This window comes from Phyllostomus hastatus, unplaced genomic scaffold (assembly GCF_019186645.2).
Source record: "Phyllostomus hastatus isolate PE091 unplaced genomic scaffold, TTU_PhHast_1.1 phas_scaffold_46, whole genome shotgun sequence".
NCBI classification, from domain to species: Eukaryota; Metazoa; Chordata; class Mammalia; order Chiroptera; family Phyllostomidae; genus Phyllostomus; species Phyllostomus hastatus.
Window position 1 is genome coordinate 22,724,163 of NW_025334032.1, and position 27,843 is coordinate 22,752,005.

Genomic DNA, 27,843 nt, shown 5'->3' on the forward strand with positions numbered 1-27,843 from the left:
TGATGGTGCCAGATAATGGTGTCCTCAGCTGCCCTACCTGCCCTTATATGCTCTACTGCATATGCTCCACCAGTTCCTCCATCCCATCTCCTCCCAGTACAGGTGCACCCGCCCAGATCTCCTGCCGCACATGCTGTCTATCCCACCTTACCCACTCAATAGACTACCCAACACACGTGTATCTTTCCCACTGCACCACACCCTGTATATAGGGGTAAAGGAAAAAAGTGGAGCATATTAAATGTTTCTACAATTTATTTGAGCAAAAATTGATTTGAATCAGGCAGCATCTTACCTAGCAGATAGAAAGAAGCTCCAAGGTGTTGTACAGAATGAAAATTTTTTAGCCCTAGCCAGGTAGCTCAGTTGGTTAGACATCATTTGGATACCCTAAGGATGCAGGTTTGATCCCAGGTCAGGGCACATATAAAAATCAGTCAATTAATGCATAAATAAGTGGAACAACAAATCAATGTTTCTCTCTCTCTCTCTCTCTCTCTCTCTCTCTCTCTCCTCTCTCTCCTCTCTCTCTTCCCTTATTATTCTCTAAAAATTAATAAATGAAAATTTAGAAAAGAACAGAATGAAAAACTCTTATAGGCATAAGGGAGCTACAACAAGAAAGTTACACTAAGCAGAAAAGCAGGACGGTTATTACAAAGTTACTTTCCTGTAGGGGACAGCCCGGGATCTTTCAGGCAGATGACCCAACCAGTGCTGATCAGATGGTTCCTGGCTGACTGGTTTAAAATTCCATTTCTTGGAGAACAAAAACTGAAAGTGAAGTCACAGTTTGGGGACCTGGGTCTTTTCTTGTGCAACTTGGTTTTGTCCTGTTGTCTTGTTTTTAACAATAGTTTAATAAAGCTCGTAACACCATACCTGGTTCACTGTAGGCACTGCATAAATGTCACCAAGGTCTTTCCTCCCCCTCTTCCTTTCTCCATTTCCCTAGGGCTCTTGGGACCCTAAGAGAGTATGGCTGAGTGGGCAATCGCAAATATATTAACAGGTTACCCAGAGATGTCACCTCAGCTGCACGGGAGCCTGGATTTTGATGGTGCAGAGAAGAAGGGTCAATTGAACTCTCAAATTTGTGACTTAAAAAGTAAGGCTTTGGCAGTTTTTATTTGAGTGAAATATTATGTGTACTTTTAAGTTCTTATTTTGTTTTATTATACGGACAAGTCAGGAACCCTCAGTGTCTGACACAGGGTCATCAAGAGCACCTATTTGTACACCTCGTGGGAAGCCAGTCTCTCCCCCTGAGCTGTTCCTCATGTGACAGGGATGCTAGCAAAAGGGTATTTTCATATAGGTAGTGTATTTTCCATTTAGCCCACACTTTGTATAGTTCCCCAGGAGATGTCTTATATGTATTTCCATATAATCTCCCTCCTTTCCAGGCCTCCACCTTCTCAGCAAAACAGCCACTCTCAAGGTCTGGCATGAGGTATAAATGGTCCTTGTGGCTCTAAAAAAAATGAAAGTGTAATTGCCCACTTCACTTGCTCAGCTGCTGGCATAGGACTCACAGGGCTTTTCTGAAGGGGACAGAGAGAGGACAGTTGAGGTGGATCCGCGGTCTCTTTGACCAGACACTGGCTACAGTCAAGGGAAACGTGCAGGACTCAGCCACTGCAATTTGCTTATGTTTCCCTTGTATCAGGCTCCTGAAAGGGAGCGAAGATACTGAATTGGTTAAAACTGAAGTAAAATTCTGGGGCAACAGAAGCAAACACCAAGAACAATGAGCTTTATAAGTTCTACAGAATTTCCCTATAGTCTCCTTATTCTAGTCTCTGGGTCCCTGTTTTTGTCTTAACTATTTTCATTAATTAAGATTTCAATCGCCTGAACTTAACAATATATGGCAAGAACAAATTGGGGCGAAAAAAAAAGTCCTGAAGAAAGCAGTTGGATGGTTTTGGGTTACCTGATGACTGATACTCTCAGGGATCCAAACTCAAACGCTGTAATTTTTTGTTTCATCTTTGGAGCATTGCCTTTTCAAGTGCTTCACTACATAAATAATGGAGGGCTGTTTGTGGATTCAAACGTTGCATCCACTTGCGAGGAAGGAAGAAGAGACAGTCAGGGGATGCCTCGGCACCATTGCCATTTTGATTTAAAAAAGCAGAAACAGATTCCAGAAAATGTATTCTTTAACTTAATTGATTAGAACAATGTTACATGACCACTCCCAACTGTAAAGTACACTGAGAGGGGGACCATGCATTGTTTTTCCTCAGCTTTCTTCTATCAGTAGAAGCAAGCAAGGGAGGGACTACCACCACACTATACAGAATTGTGATCTGATTTTGTAACCTGGCCCTTGTTAGAGGAAAAAACAATCTACTCTCTACTCTCTTAAGTTCTGTGATAGGGAACTGCACATTAAACTGACAAAAGACATAATACCAAGAGAAATGATAGAGTTTTATTCACAGATGTGTACATGGTAGTTCAGAGAATATGTGATTCAAGGAAGTAGTCAGAAAGTGGGGCTTTTATGACACTTTAATAGGGGACAGGGAGAAGCTGTGAGACACTTCTGGGAGATAAAGTGACTATTTGGAAGAAGGGGAGAGAGGACACTTGTAGAAAGACAAATGACTTTGTTGATAGGAAGAAGGAATGAGAGAGTGAAAGAAAGAAGAGAAGGGAAGGGGAGGGGAGGGGAGGGGAGGGGAGGGGAGGGGAAGTGACCATTAGGAGAATAGGTGGAAAACATGGCAGTGTTGTGACAATGTGTGACTGCTGTGCCCAGAGCTCATCTCTTAGAAGACAAGATTAGAGTTGCTCCAGGCAGGAGGTTTATGACAACTGAGTTTTTGTGGGAGCCTTTGTTTTTTAGGCAGATATGAAATTTTAGGAAATGAAATGGTTTCAGATCAAAATAATTTTTTTTATGCCACAGTGGCTTATTCTGGACTACTTTGCCCTCAATCCTGATTTTAGTTTCTCATTTCAGAAAACCCACAGCAACTTTGCCTAGTGACTCAACATTCTGAATTCTGAACTGCTCTGAGACTCCGTCCAATCCTGCAATAGCGTATCTTCAAGCAGGATCTGAGCCCCTCTTCTGACATACCAGGCCATGTGGATTAAAATAAATGGTTATGTAGTTATTAAATTAGAAACTTGGTGAGTTCATTCAAACAAAAACAAGGTTACCTCCTGCATTGAAGGGCAATCATACATCAAAGATGGATTCATTTTAGTGAGTGTTACTCTTTCTTCCCCCTTACAAATATTTAATTATCCGTGAACAAACTATAAGAAAATCAAGTCATCATTTGTCACTAAACAAATGAAACTAAATTACTGCTTGGTCCTGTCCACTGTGGAATTCCTGAATTTTCCTCCCGTTTCTGATTAGGTTTGCCTTTGGTTGTTCCATAAGTGTTACCATGACCTGAGAGGGAGGAATGCTTCCCTATGCTTTGGGGTAAGGATGCCCACCTAGAGAAGGTCAATTCCTTCAGGGAAAAAGATTCCTGACAGTTATTTGCAGGTAATCATTCAATTCTGTAGCAATTTACTCTTCTCTCATAAACACACAGAGTGCTTTATTAGCCAGTCTTCCCAGTTTTGAGCTATTTGGAAAAGATTTTATAGCAAAGCCATTATTACATAAACTAGAACACAAGTAAAATTTATGCTTCTGTTTCAAGGTGGAGCAAAGGTGATTTCCTTTAACTATATTATCCACTGCTTATCTAAAATTAATCATAACTCAAGGCCACAGATGAAACAGCCTGTGTTTATAGTGTGGAATCTTCCAGCAGCCTAAACAGTAAGGTTTATACTTTAATTTTATAACTCTTATAAACTTACTGCATCTTCCATTCTATGGATCAGCCCCAGACTATGTGTGAATTAGCTTCCAAATAGTTTGTTGGGGGTTGGGGGAGAGAAACCAGATGGTGGACCTTGTGCTATTACAGCCTTTTTCAACCCAGGTTCCTCAAGAGAATTAAGCCCTAATGTCCAAGGCATCCATTGAATGTTATAGATTAACTTCTCCATTATTACTCTAAAGTGGTACTAGTTATGTGCAGCCCTTGGGAGAACTGAGTAAACAGTCACACACACTATTTTATGCTTTCTGTGACTCAGATGAGGCTCAGTTGAGAAGGGCTATCTGAGAGTCACTTTCACATGAAGCTGTGCGTAGCCTTCTGGGTGACTTGAAGCAAATCTTTTAATTTGGTTGCCTTAGTGTTCTTATCTTTAAAAAATACATTTACTGCTTCAGATTGATCCCAAGATGCCTTCTAGCGATGAGAGAAAATCTGCTCTCTAGAAGGTGGTTCTAGGAAAGGTTGGGATCTTAGGGAACCAAACTGAACACTCTGTTTAGTCACATGGCCCTTTTTTAGCATCCCACCCCCCCAAAAAAAGAGTGGGATAGAAATTTTAAAAAAATTCTTTCTGTGTAATTCCTCTCCTTTCACTCTGTCCTCATCATACCCTCTACCTTGCCCCTCATTTCTGCTTCAGAATCATAGATCCTGAGGGACCCAAGCCTTCATAGGGTTAAGTAATCTTAGTTCTTCATAACTTGCAAAGGGTTAAGCTCCTTGACGCTGGCTAGGTTGGGAACAAATTCAGCACCTGCTCCTCTAGATCCCTGGCTCACCTGTTTTTCTCCCATTTTGTTTGCCTCTCTCTATGCTTGCCTAAATTTGAAAATATGGAACTATCAGCCCCCCATGGTACCTCCTAATGGGCAAGTAGATGCCTGGAGACACGAGCAGTGTCAGAAGTTATAGCAGCTTCCATATATACATTACATTAACCCCCACACCTAAAATGAAAATGGAAAAAACAAATAAGGATGAAGAGTATCTGACATAGAAATCATATCTTTGGTCCAATTATTTGCATATTGCCTCTCGGTTGCTTTCCCCCCTTATATTTTCAAGTGAGAAGAGACTGGTTAATAAAAAGAGTAAATAGTAAGAAATTGTTTATAAGCAACTTTTGCATTGATTTCTGTGCTGTTCTGAATTCATACCTGTCTTTTGGGAAATTAAGATAAACAATGAGGAAGGAAGGGAGGCTCAGAGTAATCAGGAAGATACAGAAGTTGACATCACAACCCTCTTGCACAGCCAGTGGGGACAAATGCATATGAGTCTGACAGTAGTAGAGAGGTCTAAGATGTTCACAAAGTCTCTCATTCTCCATTTTAGAGATAAACTATTAGGAGTAATATAGGAGAGTGGGAAATGTGTTTAGAGAAGCATGCTAACGCTGAGTGTGAGCTCTGCGGGAAAATGCTGTGTTGCTTGTTGATGTCTGTTAGGGCTCAGGTTCAGAGAGGAACAGCATGAGTCTCTTCTGGCCTTGTAGATTCCCTGACTGCCTGCCCTCAGATAAATTCGCCTTAGCCTACAAAGCAGAATTAACAGAATCCAGATAATATACAATTTTCCTTGTATGGAACTGATTTAGATTTTTCATTCTGAATCATAAAATTTACTATTATATTACCAGGGTTCTTGAATAAAATATTTACATACTATTAGCAAAAAGGGTTGGACAAGTGACCGTTAGTGTTGCTTTTAGCTTAGAAATTGTATGATACAATCAAACACTGATTTTCTACCAGTAAGTTCTTTTTATTTGTCTCCTTATTGTTATCTTAACACATTTTTAATAGAAAGTCTGTCTGAAGTGTATCAGTAAAAAATATTACCTACTCAATAAGTTTATTAGCTGATTTCTCATGATAAAGGCCAGACATGACATATTTAAAGCTCTAGGAGAAAAGGAATGCCCAGAATTAAGAATTCTATAATTAATTAAGAATTCTATACCCAGAAAAACTATCTTTCAAAACTTAAGGTGGGACATTTCCAGATGAACAAAAGCTAAAGGAATTTATAGCTAGAAGACTTGTCCTATAAGAAATGCTAAAGAGAGTTCTTCTGGCTGAAGTGATAGGACACCAGACAGAATACCAGTAAAAGTAACAACATAGTTTACCACAGCTTAGCATAGTTTGCCATGTATAATGCACACTATGTTGCCCAAATTTCTGAGGGGAAAAATGAGGATATGCATTACATGGGTAGTATCTGAAATACCTTGTATCTGTTCTTGTGTTTCGTAATTATATGTTACATAAAATTTCTTGTACTATAATATGTTAAAAAATAAATGCTAAAACTCATTTATAATACAAAAAAACAAGTATCCAAATATAAATAAATAAAATGTTGAATTAAAAATTTAAAACAAAGGATTTTTCCTGAAAGTTTGAGCCAAAAACATGGGTGTACATTATATACAGCAAAATACAGACAAATATTTATGGAAAAAATTATCTAAAATAGTTTTCTTTTGAACTATAGATTATTAACCTAGTGATTCAATTATGGCAAAAAGTTTAATGAGAAATTTTTTTTAAAGACTTTATTTATTTAATTTTTTTAAGATTTTATTTCTTTATTTTTAGAGAGGAGAGGGAGGGAGATAGAGAGAGAGAGAAACATCAATGTGCGGTTGCTGGGGGTTATAGCCTGCAACCCAGGCATGTGTCCTGACTGGGAATCGAACCTGCAACACTTTGGTTCGCAGCCCGCACTCAATCCACTGAGCTACGCCAGCCAGGGCTTAGGAATTCTATAATTTTAAGAGAAAAAAACAAACATGCTAACATTTAAAATAATTATATCAAAAATTTAAAATTTAAAAAGCTTTAGGGGAAAGTGCTATATCAAATATAGGTTTATACTTTTATCACATTATTTACTGCTATATTTGTTTAATTTTATAAATAAATGGATTCTGAATCTGTGTTTCTTTGAAAGCATAGCCTGTTGATGTGCTCGCTCTGTTGTCATTCTTTACCCAGAAGCACAAAAGTCAGGGGACCCCGGAGGGCAGCAGGTCACAAACCACCAACAAAGAGTCTGGGCCTGGCCATGAGGGGGAGAGGAGTGAAGGGCCAAGAGAGTTAGTCTCCTTTCACTGAGCCTTAGGAATAAACAAAGGGACAGATCTGTTTGGTAATGATAATCTTTCTTATCTTATATAAACAGCAAATGTATGATAAAATGTAATTACATCACTCTGTCAATCTGCACATTTTTTCTGAGTCAACAATATACAAAATGCAAGGTTCACTATGGTGGTGACTATAAGAGGCATCAGACAAACAGCCAGCTTTGGAAAGCATAGACTATGGGAAGAATCCATGAGTGCATATACAAAACACATATAAAAAGTCTAAGTAAGTAAGCCATCATACACTACTAAAATTCTCATATCATTGCACATAAATTAAAAGAAATTTTCCTTAAGGATCAACCTAGCCTAGATTTAGAGTCAGAATCTCTTGAGTTCTAAGCCTGTTCCCACCATTTATTGTTCATGTGATATAGGCATTTAACCTCCAGGAGTAATATTTTCCTCTCTTGAAATGGGATTAGCAGTATCTCCCTCACAAGAATGATTGTGAAGTCATATGGTGTATATGTGTTAGTCAGGTTCTGCTGAAACAGTGCTTCATAACAAACAACCCTCAAATCATACATAGTCATTTCTTCCCTGCTCATGTTGTACAGGTGGGCTCTGGCTCGGCCACGCTGGGCTGGGCTGGGTTCAGATCTGTTCGACGCGTATCTCATTGTGGATCCAGACTGAAGCAACAGGAATTACCTGGATAGTCTGTCTATCTCATGTGAATGATAGTATACAAAAGGGCAAGCAGAGATAGGTAATGCATTTTAAAATCCCCATTCAGAACTGGAAAATATTACATGTGTCAAAGCAAGTTACATGGCCAAGCCTAAAGTCAGTGGGCTAAGGAAGTATACACTGGCCCCTGAGAAACTATGGAAGACTGGAAAGAGGAATGTAGTTTGATGAATAAGTAAAACAGTACGTAAAGTGTATTACAAACAGTTGACCACATTCCCATCTCACATATTTCCTATTGTTGCTATTATTAGTACTGTCTGTCTACTATCAGTTAGTTTTCCAACAATCTGTTTGCACAGGCCCAAATACCCATTATAAAATTAACTATAGGCCCATTTTGGATTATGGGTTCAGTCTCAGACCACTGCATAAAGTGAATATTGCAATTAAGCTAGTCACACAAACTTTGGTTTCCTGGTGTTATAAATACACTACACTATAGTGTATTAAATGTGTAATACTATGGCAGGAAAAGAAAAACTCCCAAAGTTTCTGTGCTCTGTAACTGTAACACTTGCAAAATTTCACATAGGACTGTAGAAGCTGACCAGTCATCACCAGCAACGGTCAGTTATCTCAAGGTCGTACACTAACTCCCATGATAAGCTCCTGTGCTCTGTAGCTTCTGCAAATTTCCTCCTGCGTTTTGCTCCTTTGTCTCCCATATAAGGTAGCTAGACCTAACTTCCACATCTAGCTTCTGTAACCTTGCTTCACCACGTAGGCGGGAAGCCCAGGACTATTTAAACCCTGGGAGAGTTAAGATCAGGGCTCAGGATTTGGGAATTAACCCCCCCACCTTGAGCCCGCCTGAGTAATAAAGTTTGTGCTTCCTTATCTCCCCGAGTGAGGGTGGATTTTCTGCAACAATACTATTATATCTAAAAAGTGTACATATCTTACCCTGGCCAGTGTGACTCAGTTAGTTGGGTGTCCTTCCGCAGAGTGAGAGATCACCGGTTTGGTTCCCAGTCAGGGCACATGCCTGAGTTGTGGGTTTGGTCCCTGTTTGTGGTGCATCCTGGATGTTTCTCTCTCACATTGATTTCTCTCCCATTCTTTCTCCCTCCCTTCCCCTCTCTCTAAAAATAAATAAATAAAATCTTAACAAATAAAAATGTACATATCTTAATTTAAAAATATTTTATTGCTAAAACGCTCTAATCATCATCTGAGCCCTCCACAAGTCATAATCTTTTCCTTGTGGAGAGTCTTACCTTACTTAGTAACAGCAAGGATCCTTTATCACAGATCATCATAAATATAAAAATAATGAATGTGTTTAAAACACTCTGATACTTACCAAAACGTGACACTGGGACACTAAGTGAGCAAACACTGTTGGAAAAATGGCACTGATTGCTTTACTTAACACGGGGTTGCCACAAACTTTCAATTTATTAAAAAATGCAATATCTGTGAGGCTCAGTACAGTGAAGCACGTAAAACAAGCTGTGCCTGTGTTATAAAACAAGGGTGGGCCACTATAAAGACCCCTGTGTGTGTGTGCTTCTCCAAGGCACATGGGGTTCTCAGAAGTGGGCTTTCCTTCCTGCATTACTGGCATTTTGTGCCATGTCCTTCCCCAGCTCTCCTCCGTTAAGCTATCTTTGACCACAGAGGTTCAAAAATATATCTATTTTTCCTCCACATAAGCATTGTCCAATAGATATGTAATGTCCATCACATATGATATACTATTTTCTAGTAACCACATTTAAAAAGTACTCAAAAGTATTCAAGAAAATTGTCCAAAATATCATCATTTTAACATATAACCAATATAAAAATTGAGCAACTCATTGCATGACTTTGTATTTATCCTTCATACTAAGTCTTCAAAATCCTTTGTATGTTTTATATTATAGCACATTGAAATTCCCCATATTGCAAGTGCTAAACAGCCACAGATAGCTTTTGAATACCATATTGACAAGTACAGCTCTCTATTGTCCCTTCCTTTGTCATTTATTATTGTGTGTCTGACTTTCTTAATTCCATCAGAATGAATGCTTTTACTTTTGTTCCTCCTATAGTACCTCTGATGTTTGTTTGGATATTAATCTCAATCCAGGTGTGACCAGGCATTAAATAAATAAATAAATCCATCATTTAGAGTAAGAGTTATAGAAATAAACACACTGAGGTACAGATGAAATAATTTACAGACTAAACCTCAAGTTTTGTCTGCAGATCTATGATTGTACCTTGGGCTTTCTCAGACTCTCTAGATAAAATGTAGAAGATAGCCCTGGATGGTGTGGCTCAGTGGATTGAGTGCCAGCTTGCAAACCAAAGAGTCACCAGTTCGATTCCTAGTCAGGGCACATACCTGGGTTGCAGGCCAGGTCCCCATTTGGGAGTGTCCAAGAGGCAACCACACACTGATGTTTCTCTCCCTCTCTATCTCTCTTCCTTCCCATCTCTATAAAAATAAGTAAAAATCTTTTAAAAGTGTAGAGGATAGAGTTTCTTAGAATGTAATACATACTCAAATGGTTTTCTTAAGTCCAACATATGAAGCCATAAGTTTTCTCTATCACTGGGTAGGTGAAGTATACTGAAGCAACTAAGCACAACTTACTTTTTATAGATTCAGCTTAACTGAGATGTCTGCAAGGATGTTATGTGCCTATAAATAAATCCATAAGAAGCAACAGTGCATGTAAGGCAGTAAACTGTGGGAAGAATCAGTGCAGTATCAAGTGAGACTGGATATGAAATAGGGAGGGCAGTTCATGATCTACAGGTTAAAATATATTAGGTATCAATAACAAAACAAATGGTTGTCTGTAGTCATTCGGGTAGCTGACAGTCATGGCCCTAAAATCTTTCTTTCTAAACTACCTAAAAATGGCCCTGGCTGGTGTAGCTCAATGGGTTGAGTGCCGGCCTGCCAGTCGAAAGATCGCTGATCTGATTCCCAGTCAAGGCACATGCCTGGGTTGTGGGCCAGGTCCCCAGCAGTAGGCGTGTGAGAGGCAACCACACAATGATGTTTCTGTAGCTCTCTTTCTCCCTCCCTCCCCTCTTAGAAGAAATGAATAAATTAAATCTTTACAAAAATAAATAAACTACCTAAAATCTTTTGTAAAAGGCTGGTTGGTTGTGCTATGATGGCTGTGGGACATAGAGAAGTGTATGTAACAAAAACAAAACTACTGAATATCCCATGTCTGTTTTCTAATTTGAAATTTTGAAATAAGTTCATCTCACAGGTAAGAAGTAATTTAATACTAGATATCTAAGATGACCTTAAGACTTCTTTTTAAAAATACACATAAATCTGCTCATAAACCAAAAGAATATCTCAGTCTTAGGATCCGTGTGAGCATCTACGTAGACACGCAGTTTCCTAACGGTGCACGTGAAGCTGCTCTTCATGGAGAGGGCTTCGTGGAGCACACTGGCCTTGGCCAGGCACTCTGAGCTTCAAAACTGTTTCTTCCACGTACTCATTGTGGGTCTCTGCACAGTCAAGTTCAGCTCTTCAAGTTTCAGGCTTTTTAAAAAGTTATTTTAAATATAATAATGATAAGTCCCTTGTAGGCATGGTTGGTCTTGCGTACACTAGGTACTCAATATATGACCAAATAACTTTCATAAAACTGAAGTATCTTTTTGGCTATTTTTGAAAAGTCTGCAAAATCTCTTCATTTATACCTGTAAAAATGAATGGAATACCTATTGCAGTGAAAAGCTGGACAAGATGCCTGAATATATAGCTTCCTTTATGCCTTATTTTGCTTTGCTTTCTAAAACCTCTTCTTAAAATGACATATCCATGAAGAAATAAGGACCTAATAGGCACATTTCAATTAACACTTGAAACATTTTTAAACTGAGAGTTACTACCATATTTTTCTGACCATAAGACGCACCTAGATTTTAAAGAAAAATAGGAAAAAAATTTGAAGCAAAAAATGTGGTAAATATTTAATAACATAAATAACATAATATTTCACCAATGTCAATGTAAACAGAACTCAACAGCTGCATTAACAACCATTATTCCTCCCAAATTTGGGAGGGTGCATCTTATAGTCCAAAATACATTATTTATCATCAATCTTTTAGTTGAAAAATTGGAAGAAGAAGAAATAACAGATGGTTACGGAAATTTACAATCATCCCTCATTTGTGTTCTTCGTGTCTCATCTATGGTAGTAGCTTCTGACTGCCACATCTTAGAATTGTTTCTCAATTATGCCAGAGTCATTATTTTGTTAGAATCTATAAATTGTGTGAAAGATACAAATGATGATTGTACCAGCTTGTACATTTCAAATAACATCTCAGCTTATAAAGAACCAAGAAAAGTTGGTTTTATAAGGCAATTAACTGCTTTACCCTTCGTGAATTGAATTAACAATCTAGTTCTCAGCATATCCAGTCTAGTTGATTGTTTCTATTTGCAGCCTGCTGCTGCTGCTTTGTTCTCAGACTGCTATCTAGTAAAGGATAATTAAAGACATTTACACCTGTCTTGCCAGAAGAACCTTGCTCCCACTGCTAAGAAAAAATTCCAGTTCCTTGTGATTTATATTTGCATAATATCTTCTAGCAATATCAAAAAACACGTTTCTTAAAAACAGAAATATTGCAGATACGGTTTATAGAAGGAAAAGGTCATGAATAATCACTGTCAGAGAAGGCAGTTAGTTTATTTTATCAGTTGGCCCCAACAAAATTACACCTATTTTCTCCCGGAAGAGGTCAACAAATAATACAGGTAACTCTCTCAAATATGTGTTGTATGCGTTGTATGGCATTATTCATACACCAACTGACTTTTTAACTCACAGTTCCACTTCTCACCTTTTTGGGTGTGATGCCAAGGAGAAACAGCATTTTACAATTCAATTTTGCTTTCTCTACCTCCTGTGAATCAAAAGTCAACCAAAACAAGTCATAAAATAAAATTTTATATATGGGGGAGGACAAGTTTCCACAGAAAAGTGAAAATGAAATTTATAATCATCATTCATTCAAATTACAGTTTTTGAATACCGATATGCCCCAGTTTAAAAAATTGTATTTATCAACCTTGTGATTCAATTATAATTATTTGGATAATTCTGACAGCTTAAAAAAGTATTTCATTTCAGCCACCCAAGACAAGCCTTGTTCATAAGTTCTCCTGTTTACTAAATAAGCTACCTACCCGCTCCCCCCACAAAAAAAGAGTATTTCAAGTCACTCTATTTTATTTCCATCTTAAACTTTCAGATGCAGCCTGAGAAGTTATGGGGTGATTAACCAGTCTGCCTAAGATTGAGGGGTTTCTAGAGAGGCAGGATTTAAAATGCTGCAACAAGAGCAAATTCGGATGGTTGGTACTACACGCCATAAAACTCAAAGAAAATATCTTTGGAAAGCTCAGTATTTAAAATGAAAATCTGCAAAGTGGAGAAAGCCTGAGTAATTCATTATGTGCTCATGTAGTTACATTTTACTGACCACTGTCTGTGAACCAGCTGTTGGAAGGGCACTGACCCAGATGCAGTTCTTGTCCCCGACACATGCATCATAAGAGAAAAAAATAAACAGAATTTAGAATAGAGATGTGTATAAGTTTCTAAGGGAAGAGAACATGGAGAAGAATAGTGAGAATATCACTTGTATATTTTCCATGGTCTGTTTTCTAAGTATGAATTTTGATATTTAAGCCTTTGAAAATAAAGTATCACATATTTTTAATATGTAAGTAAACTAAAATTTTAGTAACTTAAAAAAATATTTTTTTATAATCAACAAACTCATCCATTAAGTCATATTTGAAAATCAGATAATTCCTGAAATAAATCAGTTGGGGAGATCAGTATATAATTGATTTTATTTCACAACCTAAAATTTTATGAATTTTGTAGCATTTAACCAGCATTGCATGGTGATACAGGTCAATTCACTAGGAAGACATACAGTTCTAAGTGATAATATCCTAACAAAAGAGTTTTAAAATACATAAAAATAAAAATTGATAAAATTTTAAAAATTGACATTTTCAAATTATAATTAGAGCATTCAATATTCTTCTCAATAATTGATATAATAAATAGAAAACCAGAAAGTAGAGAGATGATCTGAACTCTGTCGACAAACTTGGCCTGAATGACATTGGTAGATCAGTGCATTTCTACCCAACAACAGAAGAATAAACATCCTTTTCATGTGCACATGGAAAAGTCATTAAGGTACATACTACCCAGGCTTTAAAATTGTCCTTAATAAATTTATGAACTGAAATCATACAAAGTGTGTTCTCTGAGCACAACAGAGTTGAATTAGAAATCAATAACAGAAAGATATCTGGAAAATGTCCAAATATTTGAAAATAAAACAACACTTTGCTGAAAAGCATATGTGTCAAAGAGGAACTCACAAATAATACTGGAAAATATTTTGAGTGATATAAAAATAGAAACACACTATTACAACAAAATCGGTGGGATATAGATAAAGCAATGTTTAGAAGAAATTTATAGCTTTACATGTTTCTATTAGAAAAGAAGAAACATTTGAAATTCATGATCAAAGCTCTCCTACTGCAAGTAACAGGGTGTTAAAGAATTAAAAATAAAGTAAATAAAAGAAAGGAAATAATAAAAATAAGATCAGAAATAATTAAAATTAAAAGCAAAAACAATAGAGGGAATCAATGAAACCAAAGCTAATATATTGAAAAAATACAATAAAGTATTAGCTAGATAGATCTAAAGAAAAGGAGAAAAACCCCAAATTATCAATATCAGAAATAAAAGAAAGGACATCCTGATAAATTCTACAGGCATTAGAAAGATATTATGGGAACATTGTGAACAATTTTTTTCTAACAAAGTTAACAGTTAAATGAAATGGACAAATATCTTGAATTCCTAACAAAGCTCATTAGGGAGAAAATATGTAACTAGAAAAGTCCTTTATCTATTAATAAATTTGAATTCATAGTTAAATACCTCCCAACAAAGAAAACTACAAGTCCAGGTGTCTTAACCAACAACTTTTATAAAACATTTAAGAATAAAATAATGCTCGATCTACAGAAATTCTTCTTGAAAAATAGAAGAGGAAGCACTTTCCAACTCATTGATGAAGCCAACATGATCCTGGTACCAAATGAGACTAAGACATTGAAGAAAAGAAAACTGCGGAACTGCACCGCATAACCAGTGGGCACTAGCCATGTGTGCCTCTTGTGCACCCGAAATGAGGCCAGTCCAAATGAAGATGTACAATATGTGTAACCACCAGATTACAAACACAGTGTGAAGAGGAATACAAACTACTTTATGAATATTTTATGTGTTTTAGATGTTGAACTGATACTATTTAGATTAAATAAAATAATTTTGTTTCCGTTGAGTTTTTAAATATGGCTATAAAAATGTTTAAACTGAAGGACCTATGGTAATGGACAACAGGATGGGGACTGACTAAGGGAGGGGGTAGGTGGGGCAGGGGAGAGAAAAGGAGGAAAAATTGGGAAAACTGCAATTGAACAACAATAAAAAAGTTTATTTATTTATTTTTTAGATTTATTTTATTTTTAGAGTGGTGAAGGGGGGCAGAAACAAGGAAAAAACCATCAATGGGTGATTGCCTCTCAAGCGCCCCCTACTGGTGACCTAGCTTATAGCCCAGGCAAGTGCCCTGATTGGGAATACAACCAGCGACTCTTTGGTTTGCAGGCCGGTGCTCAATCCACTGATCCACACTAGCCAAGGCTAGAGAAAAGTTTAAATTGTATATGTGATTTTAACTATATATCCTCAATATTATAAAAAACATCATGAAAAATCGATAAGTATATTCCATACTTAATAGTAAGGGACTGATTTCTTTCCCTTGAGATCAGAAATAGGTAAGGGTGTTTGTTCTTACTGTTAATTTTGTAATAAAGGACCTAACCAATGTAACAAAGCAAAAAATGAAGTAAGTGACATATATCATTGAAAAGGAGAAATAAAAGTGTCTTCGTTCACTAATGGCATAATTATCTCTGTAAAGAATTACAAAGAATATGCAATAAAACTGTCATAACAGAATTAGGTTAAGTAAGTTTGCAGGACACAATGACAATATACGAAAGTTAACTGCATTTCTACATGTATTAATCAACTAGAAATTAAAATGTTAAAAGTACTTACAATAGCACCAAAGTATAAGGTGTGTAGAGATAAATCTACCAAAATATACACTACATGTGGGGGCTAAAAACTACACAGTGCTGATAAGAGAAATACAAAAAGATGAAACAAATGGAAAGCCACACATGGTAAAAGATTAGAAGACTTAATATGGTTACTATGTCAATTTTTCCCTAATGTACTTATAGTTTCAGTGAAATCTCAAAATTCTAGCAAACTTTCATTTTGAATAAATTAATAAGCTGATGCAAAAATTTGCATGAACATCCCATAGAACTGTAATAACTAAAACAATTCTGGAAAAGAACAAAATGATAGGATTCATACCACCTAACTTACTTTGAAGCTACAATTACTAGAACAATGTGTTCTAGCCAAGAAGATAGACACAGAGGCCAACAGGACAGAGTGGAAAATTCAAAAATGCTTCCCACACATAACGTAGTCAATCAATTTTTGATGTTCAAGACAACTCAGAGGAGAAATATTTGTATTTTCCAAAGATTGTGCTAAACCAATTGGATATTCATATCCAAAATGATGAATGTTGATCCACACCTAGCATTAGCTTAGAAAATCAAATCAATATGATTGGTAGATGTTTAGGTCTTAAAAGACCCATGTTTTAGAAGGAAGTATAGAAAACCACTTTGCAAATTGAGATGGGCAACTGTTTCTTAGATGAAACAAAAAATGCCAACTATAAAAGAAAAAATTATATAAATGGACTTCATCAAATTTTTTTAAAAATCTACTTAAAAAAAAAACACTGTTAAAGCACTCACCAGTGTGGTTCAGTTTGTTGGGCATCATTCCACAGAGCAACAGGTCACTGGTTCTACTCCTGGTCAGGGCACAAGCCTGGGAGCTTCAGCACCTACTAGAGGCAACCAACTGATGTTTCCCTCTCATGCTGATGTTTCCCTCCCTCTCCTTTTCCCTTTCTTCCCCTCTCTCTAAAAGTAAAATAAATACAATCATTAAAAATAAAATAAATAAAAGCCACTGTTAAAAATTATAGGACATGCCACAGTCCAGGGAAAAATGTTTATAAAACACATATATGAGAAAGGACTGGTCTCCAGAGCATACACACAATTCGTTTATGACTCAGCAATAAGAAAACAGCCCACTAAAAAGGGGCAGATTTGCACAGACACTTCACTAGAAAAGATAAATGGGTAAATGGATCTTTATTTCAGCACAGGAAAGAATGCTGAAAATTATTAGTCATTAGGGAGATGCAAATTATAACCAGGATGAGTTAGTACTAAGCACCTGTTAGAATATTCTGACTCAGTTAAGGAAAAGGAAATGACCGTGGCAAGTGCTTCCAAATATATATGCAAGACAACTGGAGCTCTCATGCGTTGTTCATGGGGATGCCGAATTGGTGTAGCCACTTTGGAAAACAGTTTGGCAATTTCTTATAAAGTTAAATATTTACTTATATTATATAGTAATCTCACTCCTATGTGTTTTCCCAAGAGAAATAGAAACATATGTTCACAGAGAAGCCATAGATAAATTTTTCTTATGGCTTTATTATGAAAATTGGAAATAAACCAACTTTTCATCAAATGAACAATGGATAAATAAACTGTGCTACATCTGTAAGCTGAAACACTTATAAAAAATACCTAATGAAGAAGCTGCTGATAATGATTCAACATTGATGAATCTCAAATGCATAACACTATATGAAAAAATTCAAGATCAAACAGCTATATGCTATATGATTCCATTTATATGACACTCTGGAAATATCAAAACCATCAGGACTGAAAACAGGTCAGCATTTGCCAGGAGCTGAGGTTGGGAGTAGGGGATCGGCTACAAATGAACATGGAAGCTTTTTCGTGTGGAGAAAATATCCCATACCTCAATCCTGGTGGTGGTTATGTACCTGTATGTGTTTATCAATATTCATAAAATTGTACACAGAAAAGATGATTTTTACTGTTTGTAAATCATTATTCGATAAATCAGACTTTCGAAAGAAAATAAGGACACAAGTAACATTTTTTTTTTCCTGCAGTGCTCTAAGAGGGCCTTGTGTTACATAACACAGCTTACTTTAAATTGTTAAAAATTAAATTATATGCTTACATCTCTCAAAAATGTAGTCGTGGTTGACATTGTAAAGAAAGTTCTCATTATCATCTCTTTAATACCTATCATAACACCTATCACAGCACTGGGCACAGAGTGCTAGAAAACCATAAAGGCACCCAGACGCCAAGTTTGTGGCAGTTTGTCTGTTTATGGTAGATTAATTTCATTACTGACTGATCTTGAAGGTTTCCTGTTATTTTCAAGTTAAAAAACAAACAAGCAAACAAACATAGTAGCTGGTAGAATTCCTTTCTTTTCCATGATATTATTTCAAACTTGCAAAGAAAAGTAGATTAAATTGTGTTTGATAGGTCTAAATTGAGACTACTCTTTTACCTGCTTCCACCCCTAAGCTTTCAACTAGAATCTTGAGATTAAGGCCAGATGATAAGGTATTGGGAAAACAAAATATTTGTAAAGTAGATGATGAAAAGAGACAGAAATAAAAACTGAAGGGATATTTAGTTTAGATGATTAAACTGAAGTAGCAAGTGAACTAAAATAGCAGTAAAAATATATGAGACAGGAATGTCTTTTGCTATAGAATGACAGCAAAGCCATTGAAACACAGAATTGTCAAGTCAAAGACTTGGTAAGCTGTATTACTGAGAGTTCAGAACTGCTTTGTTATGGGAGACATAACTGAAGGTCATATCCTTGAGATTCAGTGTGTGGAAGATTGTTCTTTCCAAGGAAAATGTAATGCCGACTAACGTGAGGTCAATTAATGCGCAGCAGTAATTTCATAAATAGGATTACTGTGTAAATATATGACAAGATAGAGAGGCAGACAAATTGTGTCTTAACGCAGAGAAGACAAAACTATCAGAAAAGAGCCATGGCTGGCATAGCTCAGTGAATTGAGCTCGGGCTGCAAATCAAAGCATTGCAGGTTCGATTCCCAGTCAGGGCACATGCCTGGGTTGCAGGCCACGGCCCCCAGCAACTGCACATTGATGTTACTCTCTCTCTCTTTCTCCCTCCCTTCCCTCTCTAAAAATAAATAAATAAAATCTTTTTAAAAATCTATCAGAAAAGAAAGGGAAAATCAGCAAATATCTGCTAGTTTATATTAGGGAGGATCCAGGTTTTGGGGGGCCTAATGCTTATACAATTTGCGGGACACTCTTTACAAAACAACACAATGAAAAATTTGGTACAAAAGTGAATATTTATTTGGAACAAGAGAAGGAATCTCATCAAATTATATGATGTTTCAAATATTACAAAATCCAGAGAAAACAACTACTATTGTAATTAATAGACTGACATACTTCTGTTTTTGTTTCATGTTATCTGACTGCCATTTCATATGACAAAGATTATTTTATAATATTATTCTCTATAAAGAGTAGAAAGATAATTATTTTTTATCTAATATCATTAGCCAAAACATTTTTGTTATCTATAGTTTAAAAAAGTCTTTTTGCTTCATAACTCAGTGTTGGTAAGGCCTTATAAATTATAAGGATTGGTGTCAAGTTTGGGACTCTTTTTCTAATTTTATTTCATATATGAGCTGCTATGAATGTAAATGCTGTTTGTTGTATTACTACAGATTGAAGCCTTTCAAACAAGAATTTTGATAAATTCTGTTCTGCAGAATTTCTATCAAAAAGAAAAAAATACATGATACTTTTATAATTAGGTATGTTGTTTATAAATATATCCTTGACATGAGACAATGTTTTTTTCACTAAATGTTGTAAAACAGAATTTCTGCTTATGATTTTATTCAGGAAATGATTAGAAAAAAATTTCACAAGGTAGTTTGTAGTTTCCCTTTCACTATCCATGTACCTCCACGGTACACACTTTCATATTATGATACCAGCATTCGTATCACAAAACCAACTATGACTGCAGATGACTAACAATAACTAAACTACACCCAGAAGCAAACGCACCCACACTGAGCCCAAACTAAAAGTATCCTCAGTTCACCCGTGACTAACCAGCTCCTCAGAATGCCGCTTCAGTGCAAACCAGCAGACAGGGAGCTAACAGCGAAAGGATGAAGTCTATCAGTCTTTAGACTACAGACACGTTAGGTTTTCAAATTTTACAAAAACGTATGACCAAGTGAACAAATTTCTAGAACACCACCCAGGGCCAAGAAAACAATGATTTTGAAATTTACTGGTTGAATATTCATCTCTTTAGAAAAACACTATTTAGAAAAGGATACTATGCAGCTTTCTTATTTTGTGAAATGTAGGCAAAACTTGTAGAAAGATCTCCATTTTTTAAAAGATTTTATTTATTTTATTTTTAGAGATGGAAGGGAGAGAGATAGAGAGAGAGAGAGAAACATCAATGTGCGGTTGCTGGGGGTCATGGCCTGCAACCCAGGCATGTACCCTGGCTGGGAATCGAACCTGTGACACTTTGGTTCACAGCCCACGCTCAATTTATTGAGCTACGCCAGGCAGGGCTGAAAGATCTCCATTTTTAAAAATGTAAGATTTAACATATGTCAGGAAAGTGCATGTATTGGTCTCCTAAAGCTGCCATAACAAAATACCACAGACAAAGGAGGCTTAAACCATTTTTTTCTTTTCCTCCCAGTTGTTGGCTGGTAGTCGAAGGTGCTGGCAAGGTTGATTTCTCCTTGTATTTCCCTGCTTGGCCTGCAGATGGCCCCCTTCCTGCTGTGCCTCACACTGCGTTTTCTCTGAGAGCTTGCTTCCCCGGTATCTCTTCCTCTTGCCCAAGGAAGGACACCAGTCCTACTGGATTAAGGCCCCATCCTACGACCTCATTTAACTTTCATCTTTAAAGGCCCTGTCTCCAAATATAGTCACAATGGGTGCTGGAGCTTGAACATATAAATGCAATGGGTGACAAAATTCAGGCCATAATTATGCAGAAAGCATATATGTACAGTTTAATAAAAAATCATAAAGCAAATATACCTGTAAACACCATCCAGGTCAATAAATAAAATATTGCTAAGCATCGAAACACTTTTCTTGCAACAATAGCCTGTGAGTTCACCCCTGATCATAATATCCTTCCTCATACCAGAGGTAACCATTCTTTCTGACTTTTGTGATAGTTATTTTCTTTATAGTTTTCCTGCCTATATGTAAAGTTTGGTCTACTTTTGAAATTTGCATAATAGAATGGGCTCCTGTGTTGTTTGGGGTCTTACATTGTCTATACTTCTTTGTGACATTCACCATAATGCATTTACGTTGCTCATTATTCTTAAAGGAAAAATTACTAAATATTTAGGCTTGAGGGCCATATAGTGTCTCTCCCAGTTCTCTTAATCAGTCCTGCCATTGTTTTGTGAAAACAGCACAGACGATATATAAATGAATGTTTGTGTTTTAATAAATATTTACAGAATCCGTGAGCAAAGGCTGCAGGCCATAGCTTGCTACCCTCCAGTCCACGGCATCCCCTGGGCCTCTTGTCAGTTACTTAAGCCCTCTTCCTGTTTTCCATGTTCAATTTCGAAAGAAGTTATTTGTATTGGTAAATAAAATTAACATATGAATTGGTCGATTCTCTCCAGGCATATATTTTTCAGATTGGTGTAAATTTGTTTCAGTGAATTAGATATTATTACATAATCTCCTGACTTCCATTGTTGCTGTTGAGAAGCCAGTGATAACTCTTTTTGTTCCTTGGAACATGATCTCCTATTTTGGGGGACAGGCTTAAGATTTTCTCCTGGTCTTTGGTGTCTTGTACTTTTATTGCAATGTCTTTAGATGGACAATTTTTAAGGAACAATTATTTGCTGGAGATTCATTGAAATTCTTGAATGTTTTTTATTGTGTTTGGAAATTTCTCATTCACTGTCTTCACACATTGTTTCTGCTCTGTTCTGCCCTTTCCTGCAAGAACTCCAATGATCTTTTCTCATTTTATTTTTCATATCTCTAAACTTCTTTCTGTGAATCCATCTTTTCATTTATTTACTCTGCTTTCTGTACAATTAACTCTGACTGATTTTCCAGGTCATTTATTTGTTCTTCATTATAGCCTATTTGCTTTTAAATCCATCTACTAAGTTACTGTGCTTCAAAATTGTAAGTAATTTTCATTTCCAGAATTTCTATTTGCAACTTTTTCTCATATGCTAGGTTACTTCTCATGGTTTCCTCTTCTTGAGAGACCCTGCAAGTTTTTTTCCATAATATAATGCATTTTTGTAATCTATGTTTTATAAGCTATGACTGATTATTCTACTGTAAGAAGTGTTTGTACATCTGTTTGTATATTTGGTTTTGAAGCTTCTTACTCATGGTATTTTTTTCTTATGTGACTAGTTATATTGTTTTTGAAAAATTACATAGGCCTAAGATAAAGGATAAAAATCCATTTCTATTTAGGGTGACTTAGAGAACTATTCTCAATGACTTTCAATGGAATTCATGATCTAAAGGTGTTTTTTCATGTTGTTTTTGGTCATTTGGGTGATATGAGTTTGGTTCAACTCCAAAAATGTTCAGCTTGTGTTTACAAGTCCCCAGGGACAGCAGCTTTCTATCCCTGTTGCAGGATGAGAGAAACTTTCCTGGAAACCCTTTGAAATCTGAGGGTCGAGGTGAACTTATTTTTAGCTTATCCTTAATTTGAAAGAATGGGTCATTGGGGTCCCAGCTTAGACTCCCCAGTTAGGGTATTCTTGGGCTTTGGTATCCTTTCCCTTCGGATGTGAGACTACCTCACAGGGAGTTCAAATGTTCCTGGGCAGACAAATGCTTCCACCACAAAAATGGCTTTGGTCCTCTCTTACTTGTCCAGGTCCCTGGTTCCTTTCGATTTTATTCTAACAATTCCTTTCTACCAGTCACGTCTTCAATGCTTTTAAGAATTAAAAAAAAAGATAATCCACCATTTAGTAGTTCTCAGTGGGAAAATTAGTCTAAATAACCTAGACCACATTACTAGGGAGTTTGTAAAATCTTCAGTAGATCTTTGGTATTTCCCTCTTTAGTTTATATTTAAGAGCTTTAGTAGAAATGAGCACTGAATTTTGTTTTCCCTTGTGCTTAATTAGTAACCTATTGTTATTTATATAGGTAGCTAGATATTAATAAAGAAAGGGAACAAAGGGAACCAGACATCAAGACTAAGAAATTCGGAAGCATAGACTGCTTCACTAGGAACTTGCAACATTCATAAGCACCCCAGGAAATTGCAGCATTTCCCACGGAGGGATTTAACACCCCTCCCATCCCCCATGTAAGGGTGAAAGGACCCGTTTTCCAATCTCCTCAGGATATATCTGGTCTGTTCCCCACATATTACCGAGGGAGAGTAAAAACAATAAAGGGGACATTTCTCTGCTAGATGCATAACCAGTAGAAGCCAAGATGATGACTGCAGTGGCCTGTCAATCTAGCCTGGGAAAAGGATTGCATGGAAGACATAGAACCTCAGGCAATTTAGAAAATGAATTGATTAGAGGGCTTGGTTAAAGATTACCTGGTCCTTCCCAAACCCGAGATAATGTAACCCAAGGTGGAGAACACAGATTTGCCTCATTTGCTTGCACGTTTTCTCTCCATAGCAACCATGTAGCCCTAGCAGCATGGTCTAGAGCAGACCTCATGGGCCCTTGGCACACGGCAGGCTGAAGCGCAGCTGGGAGCACAGACTATAAGCTAGCCAAATGGTGGCACAGACTAGACTAGACTAAACCAATGGGCCAAAACTCTTGGACCTTGTCCTCCATACTGGACTCGATGAAGTCAGGTTGGATTTTTTGTTCTTCGTGAGAGATGGATGGTGGAGCAACCTGAGGGCAGCTTTCTATTTCCACCCCAATAAATCATATCACAAAACCTCAACCTCCCATGTGTAGTTCTAACAAAATGTTCTTCTCCCAACCCCATGCGAGGACACCATGTTCACCCACAGTATTGTGAACTGAGACTGTACATGCTCAAACTGGAAACTTACCTGTTGGGGATCTGGTTTTACTTTCAAAACTCAGTACCTACAGCTAAAATACAGGGAGATTTGATACTGTTTGTCTTCTTATTTTTGACCTGCAGCAGTGAACCAGAGCTAATGATAATAGTAGCAAATACTCTGAAAAGGCTGAGTTAGCCTGCATTTGTAAACTCCTGTAGTCCCATTTGTCATCATATAACCTGTCCCTTGTATTGTGTCCTATACAGGTCCATTGATGAACAGAACTGATTCTGTGTTTCCCTGTCAAGAAAGGAGAGTGGAGGGGAGGGGAGGGGGAAAGAACCTGCTGCAGTCCAATTCCAGGTTCTGAGAGGCAAGCTGGCCCTGTCATGCTCCTCTAAACTTTAAGGGCAACAGATGGCAGCACTATGTGCTTGGGGGAGAGAGAAAGAGAGAGAGAGGGGGCGGGAGGTGGGGGGGGAGGGAGAGAGAGAGAGAGAACTGTAGAGTTCAGGCTCTCTCACCAGCTTTTAAGTGTAATTATAGTAACATTAAATTTCTTATATAAATTGCACCGATTCAAGTACCCCGCCTTTTAGTACAGGAACCCACTGACCAAGTTATTTCCTAGAGTTCCTTTTGTGCTGAGGAACAGGGTCCTATGTCTTCCTTTTTGGCTGTTATCAACTCACCAACCATGACACCGCCTTGCAGTCAACGGCCTGGCCTGCATTAGGTGATGGTTCCACCAGGTACCACTAGCTTCTGCCGGCACCCGCTGCTATTAGAGTCTTTCTAGTCTTGTGATAAGGCACTGTTTGGGGCTCCCCTTCCCCATCCCAGGAAGACAACTGACCCTTCCACTAATTTCCCATTGCCTAAGTATGATCAGGTTGCAAGGTCTGACAAGGCTGTATGGAAATTTCAGATATGTAAGAAGGAAAGTGTTAACAAAAAAAAAACCCTAAAATGTTTCTGGGAATGGCCACTCCCTGAGACCATGGATTCAGACTCACTCTCAAGGAACTTGACATTATAACTCTCTGTCTCTGTGTATGTGGTCATTCTGTGCTGATCTCTATAAAGCCCCCATGTGTTTTCGACATTCTTTTGTGTCACTGTCTCCTTCCTAGTCATTGTTTCTGCTCTGGAACCTACGACTTCCACATTAGCAGAATTTCATATCCACCCCAGACAGACAATTTAATCAGAAGAAGCAAGTCAACCATTTATACGTTCTGAAGTATTTCTAAGAAAACCAGAAGCACATTCCAAGTTGAATGCTATGCATCTAGGTGTGGACAAAAGAGGGGCCACAAACTAAACCTGACAAGCTCAGGGGAGGCCTGCCTGGCGGCCTTGCAAACTCAGGAACCTACAGTAACCACAGAGGATGGTCTGAAACTAAGACTTTGTAACTAAAAGTGGATTGTGACAAGTAGTCACATCCTAGGTTGGGTATCTTCCCTGAGAAAGGTCAGTCTTCACCTTAACCAAGCCTGTCTATTATCTTTTTGCACCTAGGATAACATGCCTTTAGAATGTCAGGGTCATTTTCTTTTGTGGGGAAGGGGGACCTATCAGAGTTAAACTGGAAAAGCCAACTTTCACGTCCTGCCTGTCACTTACCAGACCCAATAAGCAGAGACAGGGATTGAATCTTTATGGTGGCTTTATTCAGATGGCTGGCGATCTGAGAAGATGGCAGGTTATGTACCCTAACAGACTGTCTTAATTTCCTTTCAAGCCAGCGTTTTTTACAAGGGGGCCAAAGTATAGGTGAGGGATATGGAATTTGGGAAAGAGGTTAATCAGATACAAGCTGCTGTCAGGCAGACTCCCTAACATCCTTCCATCCGCTGACCTTCTTTATCTGCGTTGGAGTGGTTTCTTTTATCTGTGTCCTGGGTGGCTGACTGTCTCTCCTGGGACACAATGGCTCAGGTCTCTTCTGGAGCACAAAGGTTAATCCCTTGTGGTCTCCTGGAGTCTGGGTGGGCCATATTTGCAGTTCCTGAAACAATAGCTTTTTACATACATTAACTATCAGGCTTATTAACTATTACCTTAAACTAAAATTTTCCGACTCTTGGGCTCCCCATCAAGAGCACAGCCCCACACCAGAGCAGAGACCACAAGTCCCCTGATTGTTATTGTTATCCTGTTAATTGTTGACTGTCAAGTATCCTGTCTTATACCCACAAATATAAAAGAAGTATGCTCCTATTTGGTTTATTTTTTTATCCAATCCCAGAGATTTCCCTGCTTTGTTTTATCCTGCCTCCCTAATCATCACCAGTAAATTTCATGTAACCCCCTTATGTGTTCCTCTTTGATTCTGATGTTATAAAATAAGTGGTAAAACTGTCATTTTCCAGGCCATTTTCTCAATCTGTTGAGATTTTGCTTCCCGGCAACCGTTGTCAGTTGGGCTCAGATAAACTCATAAAAATTCTCTATGGGGTTGAATGTTTCTTACGTTGACACAGGTAATACCCAGTTTATGGCTACCTTGTGTCACACAACGCGGGTGAAGATTTTGTCTGCATGTCTTCCCTGCAGTCCCTGAGTCATTTCTAAATCTCCCACAAAAAAAACTGCTTGAATTAAAACGCTCACATCTCCACAAGGATGAGTGACAACTTTCACTCTAAACCCTCACTTGAAAATGAAACATTGTTCCTAATGCAATTTTTTTAAAATTATAGATTGCAAACCTGTAAGAGAAGAAAAAAATATTTTCTCTACCCTCTTAGGTTTAGTAGCTGGGGCCTGTGAATCAAACTGACAAAGGCAGAAATTAACAGGAGAAAAGATTTATCTCTTATGCACAGAGGAGGTCTCACAGAAAAAAAGTGAAAATCCTAAAGAGGAAGTTAAAACCTGGGGACTTATACATCATTTTGACAAAGGACGAGAGAATGCGGAGAAGAGGCAGAGAAAGGAGAGGAGGGGAGTGAGCTGCTGGGCTGGAGGTAACCCGTAGGAAAGTGAGGAGGGAATACAAGATAAGAGTTGTTTAGTGAAGTTTATCCCCAGTTCCAGGTGAGGAGTTATCCGGAGACACAGGAGAGAGGAGGACCTTTTGACAAATGTAAATTTCCTTTGCAAGTGTAAATTTCCTTTACAAATGTAAATTTCCTTTACAAAAGAGAAATTTATATTCCGCTTTGTGACAGAAAAGGGGAGGGCAGGGAACTCTTCTTGGGTTTGCTGTTTTTTAATTGCCATCAGTTCCAAGTAAATCCTTACACAAATAACTCTTTACCAAAATAATCCTTTGGCAAGCCCCATATCTTGGGGTGGCTATTCTGATGCCCTTTGTAACTCACTGGTACTCTTGAAATTACTATAAGGGATTACCATAGGCATTTTAAAAATTAAACAAAATAGTAATGGAAATTGTCAAATACCTGAGTATGATAAGGGAAATTGTTTTGTAAAAACAAGGGTGTGTTTGAATACTGGGTTACAGGTATAATGTAAAATGCATTTTTCAGAGAGGGTCTGTTAAGATGTTTGAGAAAGTTGTCACGGAACAACTCATCTGCACGCCTAACTGCAGCCCCAGCAAACACAGCCCTTTATGTTGTTTTTCTTCACAGCATTTCAGCTGCTTTGAGCCCAGGCTTTTCAGGCATCCATCTTTGAGTTTCTTTGCATCCTCTTTGCATTACTAAAGATATTCAAATGCTTTTATCTAAAAAACAAAACAAAACACCCAAAGGAATATTAGTCTCCACTTTTAGTAGAAAAAGCATTGTATCTCAATTTTAAATAATTTTTCTCCCCAGCTTCTACCTATCAACAATATATAGTATGTAATTATAAAATATATTAGCATGTAATATATAATTATAACATATAACAATATAAGTGTATAGCATATGATATATAACTTATGCAATGTATGATATATATTATAGCACACAATATGTATCATATACTTATAATATATAATATATGCCTGTATATAAGTACATAACAT